The 12,042-nt window shown below is 37.6% G+C and overlaps 1 protein-coding gene across 6 annotated transcripts in view; it reads right to left on the reverse strand.

Annotated features, from left to right (window-relative positions):
- NKAIN2 (sodium/potassium transporting ATPase interacting 2) overlaps positions 1 to 12,042 on the reverse strand; it is a 1,172,348-nt gene that overhangs the window by 166,400 nt on the left and 993,906 nt on the right. The window lies entirely within an intron of this gene.

A 12,042-nucleotide genomic window follows, 5' to 3' on the forward strand; every position in this document is an offset into this window, starting at 1 on the left:
ATTTTGCAATATAGCAGTCTGCAGAGTGGTACCTAAAAGTGCAACTGCTCCCTTTTCTTTCTGTCGGTGAACCAAATGATGAAAGACTGAGACCTTTGCCAAACCTAGCATGAAAAGGCCCAAATAAGAGGCACAGGTTGTGCTTGAGGCTCAGCTTCTGATAAGTTCCATTTTCTTTGGATTCATGAAGCAGAGCTGACAAGCAGACTATCTGTCATCAGAGCCTCCAACTGGGTTTCAGTGAAGCAAAACCAAGCAGCAAACTGCCTTTGTTGGGAGAATGATTGTGCAGCTCTAGAGATTAACATCTGTAAACATATGGAGTATAAAGGAAAAAAAAAATTATAATGTATCACCAAAGAAAACAAAAGCAGAGATTAATCTCAGGTAACTGTTCATGAGATGCAATTAAATGAAGCTTTCAATGATATTTTGTTTATAGCTTAAATGATCAAATAATACTGTCAGCCACATTGGTGGGGCACACAGAGTTAATCTCACTTTGTTGAGTGAGATGTTTTGTAAATTACAGTAAAAATTATTATACACAAAAATATATTTTCATTAACATTATTTCAGACTTTCAAGATTTTATTGAATTGATACAGAAGAAAGACTGGTAATAATGAATCATGCCTATCAATCTTCAGAAAGACTTGTGTACTATAAAAATCTTATTTAACAGCAACAGGATTCTGATGAATAGATTTTATACTCTAAGGATGGATAGGTAAAATATAATGGTAGGAGGGATTTTTCTAGGAATACTTTGAAAAACATCGGATTTTAGCAATGAAAGCACTAATGTTTCCCTAGAATTTGCTGATAGAGAAACTCACTTGAATTATTAACATAGGAGGAGAGAGGGCACCAAAAGAGTGAAGATGATGTCATGATTACAATCTTCAGAAATGGGGATAATGTTGTTTATCCTGACAGTGATGAAGAGAAGGACAGAAAGGAGAAGACCTGAGAGACAGTGCAGTAAGCTCAGGGTCAGTTTTTCAGGCGGACAGAGAGGGATTAAATGGTAAAAATCAAGGGCAATAGAAAAAGTGGGGAAAAACATTCAAGGCTGATTCAAATCAGAGAAATGGAGGGTGGAGAAATATTTCAAAGAAAGAGACAGGGACCGCATTGTGGTGTTATGGTTGAAGCTGCTGCCTGTGATGCCAACATCCCATAAGGGTACCTTTTTTGTGTCATAGCTTTTCCAGTTCTGATCCAGCTCTCTGCTAATGGACTGGGAAAGCAGTAGAACATGGATCACGTGCTTGGGCCCCTGCCACACATGTGAGAAACCCGGATGAAGCTCCTGGCTCTCAGTACAGAATCTATACAACTTTAAACCACCATTTCAAAATTGCAACCATTCCCCACCACTGAAAGTTGCAGTGTCTGATAGACTTAATTGCATCACTGATTTTGTTTTTAATGGGATTTTAAACTTAGCTTTGTATCAATGCTGTTTGCCTCTCTTCTAGGAGTAGTAGAGCAGAGATATCCTTATCCTAGAACACAGAGCTAAATATTTGATAAATTGAAACAAGAAAAGGAAATTATCTTTCTCCATAAGTGTGAGTTTATTCCATACAAATGAAATATGTGTGTAGTGTTAATAAGTGTGGGAATTGTCTTCTGGACATGGAATTGCAAGACTAAGTAGGGTGACCAACCATCTAGGGTGAGGGTCACTGATTTTTCTAAATACAGACACTGAGGAAATTTCTGAATTTACTAAAGCACAGCAATTGCGACCTATTACTTCACATGCTATCCTAGTAGTAAGTTGTTATGCATATCACATAGCCATGACATGGAGACAAGTCCATACTATTGCTTTGATGTGTGTTTTACAACTTGGTCCCAGATTAATTACTATAGCAACTTTGGATCTTTTTAGACAAGAAATTTGAAGCAAAGAAAATGTGCCACCAAATGACTATGTCACTTCAATCCATATCCAAGACTCACAATTAAAGGACAATAAAAGAGTGTCCAAACACATTTTCCCTTTTAGTTGTGGCCACTCCTTTATGACAATTTTAATAATCAGGGCTTTTTTTTGACTACTATCTTTAATTGTAATCAACATAGATTTTCCCAACTTTGTGCAATAAATGAATTGCTAAAGATGAATAATGGACGACTGTTGAATCAATGGCACAGAACTTTTCTATGTCTCACAGTATCATTTCAGTTAAAGTTGGTTTACAATGTAACATAGTATGTTAGGATTCAATCAACCTAAACATTTTGTTGAACTAATGTGGTAACATGTAGAATTTAGAAATTAAGAGGGATGGAAGGAGGGAGGAAGAGGGGAAGGTGAAATAGATAGGTAGGTAGGTAGATAGAGAGATAAACAACCCATGTTTCTGTGATGTAGTTATCAAAGAAGTGATGAAAATCGGGAAAGAAAACATGAAGATGAATGACTGTAAGACAGTGGATGGTGTGAGGAAAAACAAACAATTGGTATTTTTGAAGTTGATGATAATAATATGATTAAACTTCATAAGTGGAGTTTTTGGGAATTAATTGAGAATAGGGTACCTCCGACTTTTGGGATTTAAAAAGATACAAACTCAAAATATCCTGGGAATCATGACATTCTCTACTTCAGTCCATGACTATGAAATGATATTTGCAATTATAATTAACCAAAGCAATCATGTGACAAGTAACTGCCTCATTCAGTATCACAAAATATAATGATATGTACACTTGGTAAGATACTGCTTGGGACACCTTGCTCTCTACCTTCCTTTGAGAATGCCTTGCTCATGGTTGAAAACACTAACTCATCATACTACATTGCATCACTGTATTCAGAAATTTTTGTGAAGAGGAACTTTCCATTGAAGACTCACTTCTTAAAAATTTCTGTATCATAATAATTGATCATAACTAGAAAAGCACCATAAGCCAATTGTATTGTATGTTATAAAGGAATATACTAATCTCTCATTCAAGACCAAGAGGTTGTGATGTTTTTCATCAAATACTTTACTATATTTTAAAATACCTTATCTTGGAAATAATTTATGACAGTATTCTTTACAGTTTTTTTTTTTCTGCTTCTAACTTAGCTCGCTTGTAGTGTGTTCCCTGGGATGGCTCAAGTACTTGTATTCTTGCCACCAACATGGGAAATCCCAATTAAGTTCTGAGTTTGTGGCTTTGGCCTGCCTTAGCCCTGGATGGTGTGGACATTTGGGGAGTAAACCAGACAATGGAATATTTCTTTTGTCTCTCTGCCTTTCAAATTAAATTAAATTAAATAAATAACAATAATATATATTCTCATATATATGCAGTATATTGTGAGGAACATATTACAAATGATCAACATGTGTGTGAAAAGATGAGGTCTTGACTCTCAGGGTCATGGCTTAGAAGTGTTTGGCACAATGGGTCAGTTGGGAGGAGCTTCATCAAAGAGCAAAGGGCAGAGTCAGACCCAAGGTAACCATAACACCCCAGGGAGGAAAACAAGCCAGAGAACAATGAAGCCTGGGAATCATATACCTCATTATGAGGATAGTAGAGTGTTAAATACTGTTTACAAGACTTGAAAAAGCAAAAGATATGGAAGGAGTATCACAGATAACTCTTGTTAAAATGCATAAACATATGTAAAGTGTGTTTGCTCATATTTTTATTTTTTTCACTAGGTATCACTTCTTAAACTGTAAGTTGTCTCTCATATTATAGCTATCATTATAAATCATCTTTACAGCCTTCCTTTGAGAATGTCTTGCTCATGGTTGAAAGCACTAACTCATCACACTATCACATCCTATCACTGTGATTAGAAATATTTGTGAAGAGGAATTTTCATCGAAAACTTGCTTCTTAGAATTTTTGTATCACAATAATTGATCATAACTAGAAAGACATCATAAGACAATTGTATGTTATAAAGGAATATACTAACCTTGCATTCCAGACCAAAAGCTTTTAATGTTTTTCATAGAATATGTTTTAAAATTCCCTATTTTGAAATTATTTATGATTTAATATTCTTTATAAATTTTTTTCTGAAATACTTTTATGAGTACAAATTTAAATATTAAGAAATGAAAGGTGGGTTTTGTGGCATAGCAGACTAAGCTGCTACCGGACATGCCATTTTGGAAGGCTTGTTCCAGTCCTGGCCATTCCACTTCTGATCTAGCTCTCTGTTAATGCCTCTGGGAAGCAGCAGTTGATGACTCATATAGTTGAGGTCCTGCCAACCACATGGGAGATCCGGATGAAATTCCTGGATCCTGGCCTCAGCCTGGTCCAGCCTTAGCTGTTGTTGTCACTTAGGGAGTGAATTGGCAGGTGTAAGATTTTTCTCTTTCTCTGTTTCTCACTGTCACTCCGATATTTAAATAAGTAAATCTTAGAAATATACATGAGATTATACATGGTTCATTGCACAGTACTCTCTGCAGACAACTTCAGCTTAAATTTCGTATTAATAAAGGAAATCCAATTATTGGAGATCTGTTGCAGTATATAATCCTTGATAACAATGTAAATGTATTAGTACTTTCATTCCATGTTTCCCAACATTCCCATGATAAAGTGGTATGTTTAGGGGGTAAGCAAGTACTTCAGATATTATGAAAATAAGCAGGTATTGCATACTGATGAAGTGGTCGGTATGAGAAAAATGGGTACTGGTGATGTGATACACTAAATGTTTTCTACTAGCTTTCAGAATTATAATTCTGTCTGCTGAGTCAGTAAATTTAGAAGAGTTTATTTTTTGCATATCACTGTGATTTAACCTGAAATAATAATAGTTTTCCTGGAACCAGTGCTGTGTGTAGAAGGTTAAGCCTCCACCTGTGGTGCTGGCATCGGATATGGATGCCAGTTCAAGTCCTGGCTGCTTTTCTTCTGATCTAGCTCCCTGCTGATGGCCTGGGAAGGCAGTGGAAGATGGCCCAAGTGTTTGGGCCACTGTATCCATGTGGGAGACCCAGAAGTACTTCCTGGCTCTTGGCTTCAGATCATCCCAGCTCTGGCTGTTGAGGCCATTTAGGGGAGTGAACCAGTGGATGGAAGATCTCTCTTTCTCTCCCTTTCTTTGACTGTAACCCTGCCTTTCAAATAAAAGAAATCAGTTAAAAAACTAATAATAATATTCCCAATGAGCAGTGGAATAAAGGGAGCTAAAGAGAAAATAAATAATAGCACCTTAATTATTTACAGGCAGTTTCTTTCTTTCTTTTTTTTTTTTTATTACAGTACAATGAGGACAGAGATCCTACATGAGGAGTAAGTGCACAGTGACTCCTGTTGTTGACTTAACAAATTGACACTCTTGTTTATGGCATCAGTAATCACCCTAGGCTCTTGTCATGAGTTGCCAAGGCTATGGAAGCCTTTTGAGTTCACCGACTCTGATCATATTTAGACAAGGCCATGGTCAAAGTGGAAGTTCTCTCCTCCCTTCAGAGAAAGGTACCTCCTTCTTTGATGACCTGTTCTTTCTACTGGGATCTCACATGCGCAGATCATTCATTTAGGTCATTTTTTTTGTCAAGGCAGTTTCTTAAACATTATGTCACTTGGCTCATAATTACAAAATAAATTATTATACAACTGAGTATAAGATTTAAAGATTGTTATTTCCATACTGTGAATATTTTGTTTCATATTTCTGAATTTGCATATGAGGAATCCAGAAAATCTTAAAAGCAAAAAGAAAAATTTGTATACTTATTTAACTATAGAGGCTATTTAAGTTCTTGTTCTGTGCTTGTTCCTGTGCTCACAGAGCAACCTGCAAATTTACTTAAAGGACATTATTCAGTAATAAAGTAAAATAAAATAAAGACATGATAACTAAGAGCTTACTGATTATTTCAATTGAAATTCAATTGACATCTTTAGATACCAGGGCATTATGCTATGAAAGGATAATATTCAAATAATTTATTGCCTTAAGAATAAAGACCAAATTAGAAATATAAACTTGTGTCCATTTCAGAAATAACACCAGTTTACATTTTACTCTTCAGTAACAATATTTCTTGCTATTCAGGAATAGACCTAGTTGAGGTTCTCAAATGAATCTGTACAACTTTGCTTATTTAAATGTGATTTGCAGCACTGAACTGTAAAAAGAAATATCTTCTCCCAATTCTATCTGCCATCTTCATTCTCCTATTTCAGTAAACTGTCATTGGGAAAACTCTCTGTTTACATTGATATTTGGTTCTTCTCATGTTTTCATGAATATTTGAATAAACTACTCTGATGCTACCCAAAGACAAATCACATTTATTTTGCTTATTGGTTTATTACTTTTTGAGAAAAAAGCTCTGCGTGTTTAAGTACCCAGGAGAACTAGAGTTGGAGCAGTGTATATAACAGTCCAAGTCAAGCTGCAAAGCTTTTGAACCATCATGGAAGCTGGGAAAGAAGCCAAGTGCTTGTCATTCTGTCCAGTTTCCACTGCAGGCAGCAAGCAGTTTTTCCTAAGACAAACACTGTTGTACTGTCTTCGACACAGGACTACACATGGTAAGACCCTGTTTTCAGTTCCAGATCTACATCAATTCACTGTTCAGGGAGGAAACAGAGTGCACACATGGTAGATGCAGAGTCACTATTGAAAGTAGGCTGGTTACAGGACTAGCTTCAAATGGTGCTGCGAAAACTGGATCTCCATGTGCAGAAGTATGAAACTAGATCCCTACCTTACACCTTACACAAAAATCTACTCAAAATGGATTGAAGACCTAAATCTATGATCCAACATCATCAAGTTACTAGAGAACATGGGAAAACTCTGCAAGACATTGGCATAGGCAAAGACTTATTGGAATAGACCACAGAAGCATAGGCAATCACAATTGAAAAATGGGATTACATGAAATTTAGAAGTTTCTGCACTGCAAAAGAGACTCAGCAAAGTGAAGAGGCAACTGACAGAATGAGAAAAAAAATATTTGCAAGCCATACAACTGTTAAAGGGTGAATATCCAGAATCTATAAAGAGCTCAAGAAATTCAATAACAACAAAACAAACAATTCAGTTAAGAAGTGAGCAAAAGACTTGAACAGGCATTTTTCAAGAGAGGATTTAAATGGCCAACAGACACTTGAAAAAATGCTCAGGATCACTGGCCATAGGGTAATGCAAATCAAAACCACAAAGATATTTCACTTCATCCCAAATAGAATGGCTCTCATATAGAAATCAATAAACAATAAATGCTAATGAGGTTGTGGGTTAAAAAGGTGCCCCAATCCTCTGTTGGTAGGAATGTAAATTGGTATAGCCACTGTGGAAGACAGTATAGGGATACCTCAGAATTCTGAATATGGACCTAAAATATAGTCCCACTTCTGGGAATTTACCAAAACCCAAAGAAATCAGCATTTGAAACTTATCTGTACCCCCATGTTAGTTGCAGATCAACTCACAATAGCTAAGATATGGAATTCACCCAGATGTCCATCAACTGAAGACTGGACAAAGAAATTATGGTGGGGCTGGGCACTGTGGCATAGCAGGTAAAGCTGCCGCCTACAGTGCCGGCATCCCATATGGACGCTGGTTTGTGTCCTGAATTCTCCACTTCCAATCCAGCTCTGCTATGGCTTGGGAAAGCAGTGGAAGATGGCTGAAATCCTTGGGCCCCTGTACCTACATGGGAGACCCGGAAGAGCCTAGCTCCTGGCTTTGGATAGGCACAGCTCTGGCTGTTGCAGCGGACTGGGGAGTGAACCAGCTGATGGAAGACCTCTCTCTTTTTCTCTCTCTCTGCCTCTCTGTGTAACTGTGAATTTCAAATAAATAAATAAATCTTAAAAAAAATTATGGTATATATTCACTATGGAGTACTACTCAGCCATAAAATATGAAATCTTGTCATTTGCAACAAAATGAATGCAACTGGATGCCATTATACTTAGTGAAATAAGCCAGACCCCTAAAGACAAATATCATGCCGGCGCCGCAGCTCAATAGGCTAATCCTCCACCTGTGGCGCTCGCACCCCGGGTTCTAGTCCTGGTCGGGGCGGAATCTGTCCCGGTTGCTCCTCTTCCAGTCCAGCTCTCTGCTGTGGCCCGGGAGTGGAGTGGAGGATGGCCCAAGTGCTTGGGCCCTGCACCCCATGGGAGACCAGGAGAAGCACCTGGCTCCTGGCTTCGGATCAGCAAGTGCGCTGGCCACAGCGCGCAGGGCCATAGCAGCCATTGGAGAGTGAACCAACGGTAAAGGAAGACCTTTCTGTCTGTCTCTCTCTCTCACTGTCCACTCTGCCTGTCAAAAAAAAAAAAAAAAAAAAAAAAAAAAAAAAAAAAAGACAAATATCACATGTTTTCCCTGATCAAGAGTAATTAATAGCATATTTAAAATATAATGTATTGGAGTAAAATTGAAATTTTGAGATTCAATGATTTCAATGATTCAATGAGTTCGGCATGATTAAATTTTTAGGATTTTTTTAAAAGTTTAAGCACTGAGAAATCTTATTGTGAAATAGAGAAAAGATTTATTGATTTATTTGTAAAGCAGAGTCACAGAGAGTCAGAGGCAAATATATATATATATATATATATATATAGAGAGAGAGAGAGAGAGAGAGAGAGATGAGAGAGATCTTTCATCAGCTGGTTTACTCCCCAAATGCCCAAAACAGTTGGAGCTGAGTAGATACAAAGCCTGGAGCCAGTAGCTTCTTCTGGTCTCCCACAAGGGTACAGGGGCCGAAGCACTTGGGCCATCTTCCACTGCTTTCCCAGGCCATAGCAGAGAGCTGGATCAGAAGTGGAGCAGCCGGGACTCAAACCATCACCCATATGGGATGCTGGCACTGCAGGTGGCAGCTTTACCCACTACACCACAATGCATGCCCCTAAACATTTATTTGTAAGAAACATTCCCTTCCCATTATGTTGGTTACACAATAAACATGCATACTGAATGTGCAATCCCAAGCACCTTGTTTTGCTCCCCCAGGGCAGACACAGCAATCAATCACAGTATTCTTTGCCAGTGAAGGACTCTGAATATTTGGATCTCTGGAATCCACTACCCATCAGCTGATCCCTGCATTTATATTGAATCTCTTTCTCATTTTTGGTACAAGAAATATATATGGCTAAGCCATTTTAGGAAAGGCTTTTCACCAGTTCTGCTACCCCTGTAGGACTGTTACTTGGTCAAAAGATTTTATTCACATTAACACATTTTGTAATCTGTAGGATTCCAATCACACGTTGTTTGTAGAAATCCGATTAATTCTTTTGTAATGTGAACAACACCATCTCTCAAGCTGATCTCCCTCTCTTTCTCCACACACGTTTGTATTTCATCTATCTTATAAAACCGGATTTGAAAAATTTTTGGTTTCATTAAACCTGTGCACACCTGTATTCCTTTTGATTGTGATGTCTGATACTAACTGGGAGGAAATGTTGCTGGGGAGGAGAAAGCTGGCAGGCTCACATCTGGCTCATCCTTAGGATGTTCTGGCAGTCTTTTCTGCCCAGTTGGAGGCTGTGTGATTAATAGCCCCTCTTCCCAATTATGCTGATATTATACTTGTCTTCCTTTGGCTGGAGATGGGAGATACCTTATGTATTTGCCATGCAAATGTGGGCTTTGTGAATGCTAATTTCAAAATCAGCCAGAAGTTGATTGGCAGAAAACTGAACAATGGGGTGACAGGCATGCAGAGAGTCAGGATTGTGTGAAAGAGAGGCTCAGTGAAGGTGGAGAAAAAAGAGCCTGAGATATTTGGAGTTAATCAAGAGCAGTAGCTTGCAGAGCAGCTGGCAGAGTCTATGAAAGCAGGTCTAAGTAGATATCCTGGAAAGCAGGGCATTTCAGACTGAAGCAAGCAATGAGAAGAGGCAGAGTTTAGCTGAATTTACGAAAAGCAGGGTGGAAGTAAGAAGCCAAGATCGCACCATTAGCTGCACAAACTGTATTCTGTCTGATACATTCCCAAAATGTGTCTGTTTGCACCGATTTGCACCCAAAGAACCTTGTGCCATTGTTGACTGTTACATCCTCAGGGTGTCAAGGATCCTGTCATCTTTGTTTTTCTAGATGGCTGTGGAGAATGAGAAATCTGGAGGTGTTTGCTGAACTGGACTGATCTGAATGTTCAGTTTGTAAGAGGACAATTTGGGTAACACAAAAGGGGAGGAGCAGAGATTTGAGACATGATTTCAACCCTTAATCATTATAGCAGAAGTGATTAGAATGAATACTGGAAAATGTCTTTGGAGGATTTCCAATAACTAGGTAGAGTAAATTGTCCATAATAAGCCCCTTTTTTGTTTTCATTACAAAGCTTTAGTTAAGATTTGTTAAATTTTCCATGACAGCAAGTACTTTCAGCCTAAGGCTTGCTAGGCAATAGCAAGCTAGGAGTGAGAAAGTATGTTTAAATTGCTCCATGTAATGGCTTGGTACCCGGCTGTTAACATACTCTCGTGGTCTTCCAAATTTATAAGTTCAAAGGAAGAACCCCTTAACCAATCCATGGATGGAAGAGCAGGTGAAGCGGGAGAAGAAAAGATGCCATGTGAAGCAATGGGTTGTTTAAATTATTTCTCTACTCCTTTAAGGCCAATACAGATGGGAAAAGTGAGAGCCAGTAGCTTGAACTATTGGTCACTTCCATTCTTAGGGACATTCTGTCCATCTTCTTTGCAGTCTACCCAGCTCACCTTTATAGATGGCTTTTTATATCAGTATCAATATATGCTTCTGTGTCCAAATGCATTTTTAGTAAATTACTTCTGTTCTAAAATTTTATGGGATATTTAATAAATGTGTGGATATGATTTATAGATATGTGTGCACATATACAATGATTCAAATGACTCCCCCAAATAATCATCTATAACTACCTGTACATGTAAACTGTATTTTCACTTCCTCTGTGAATCAAAGATGTACATTTTCTATAATGTTCTGGGCAAAAAAGGGAGTTCCCAGAAAGAGTATTTTGTTTAAAATCCCTCTCTAACACATGTATGAAGACATTCATTCTGTCCTCAAATCCCCCAAATATTTCACTTTTCCCATGTGAGCATGAAAACTTGATTTAAATAGATTTGGATGAATGAAATGGCTACTTTCATCCCATCAAATCTAACTTCTTTATTTCAAGATAAGTTAAATTAATAGTTTTAGAGTTTAAAACCCTCATAGCTGATTTTGTTTATTTAAACGGTCTCAAGTTGGATATGTTCAAGGAAGATACCTTAGTGTTTTAGCAAAGACCATAATTCAAATGTTCTGGAAATCATTCAGGCAGACTTCCATATATTTGTAAGTCTCCCTGCTTTTAGGTCATTTTCTGTTTGGGTGAAATGATTCCATTGGTGCTAGACGGTGAACTGTGAACAATGAGCTTCTCCTCCCAGGCAAGGCTTTGTGTGCCAGTGTAGACTCTCTACATCTATCTTTGTTCTCTGGCACAGAAACCCATTATGACTGAGATGGTGGCTGCTACATTAGTGCTGTTGCCTTAGTGATGGTGATTAGCAGAGCACCCTGCTGACACATAGGAACAAATCATTATTTTTTTTGGTTTCAGAGATGGTGGACATGTTCCCCAGCACAACATACCTAGTCTAACACATATATAATACACATACTTATTTTTTTAATTGTAGAAGAACCATATGTGAACTAATTGGTGGCATTCTATCCAGAATCTAGTATTTCTTATTATTTGAGAATTATGAGCCAATATCACTCCCAAAGTAATTAATTGAAGAAAGATAAAGGAGATTCTATTCGTGTTATTTATTGCCAACTATTATTAGACTGCAGTCATCAACTGCAGATTTACATAGAATCTAAGAAAAAAGACAGTTTGCACATCTAAATTCTATAACATGGATTCCTGCATTATAAAGTTGTCTCAACTTTGTAAACTCCACAATATTATATTATGTAGTTAGTGTTGTTAGAAAAGGCATGCATTTATTTATCTCTTTGTCATAGTCATACAGTGTAAATAACATTTCTTGTAATATAGATATATGATATACAAATATGTA

This window comes from Oryctolagus cuniculus, chromosome 5, assembly GCF_964237555.1.
Source record: "Oryctolagus cuniculus chromosome 5, mOryCun1.1, whole genome shotgun sequence".
NCBI classification, from domain to species: Eukaryota; Metazoa; Chordata; class Mammalia; order Lagomorpha; family Leporidae; genus Oryctolagus; species Oryctolagus cuniculus.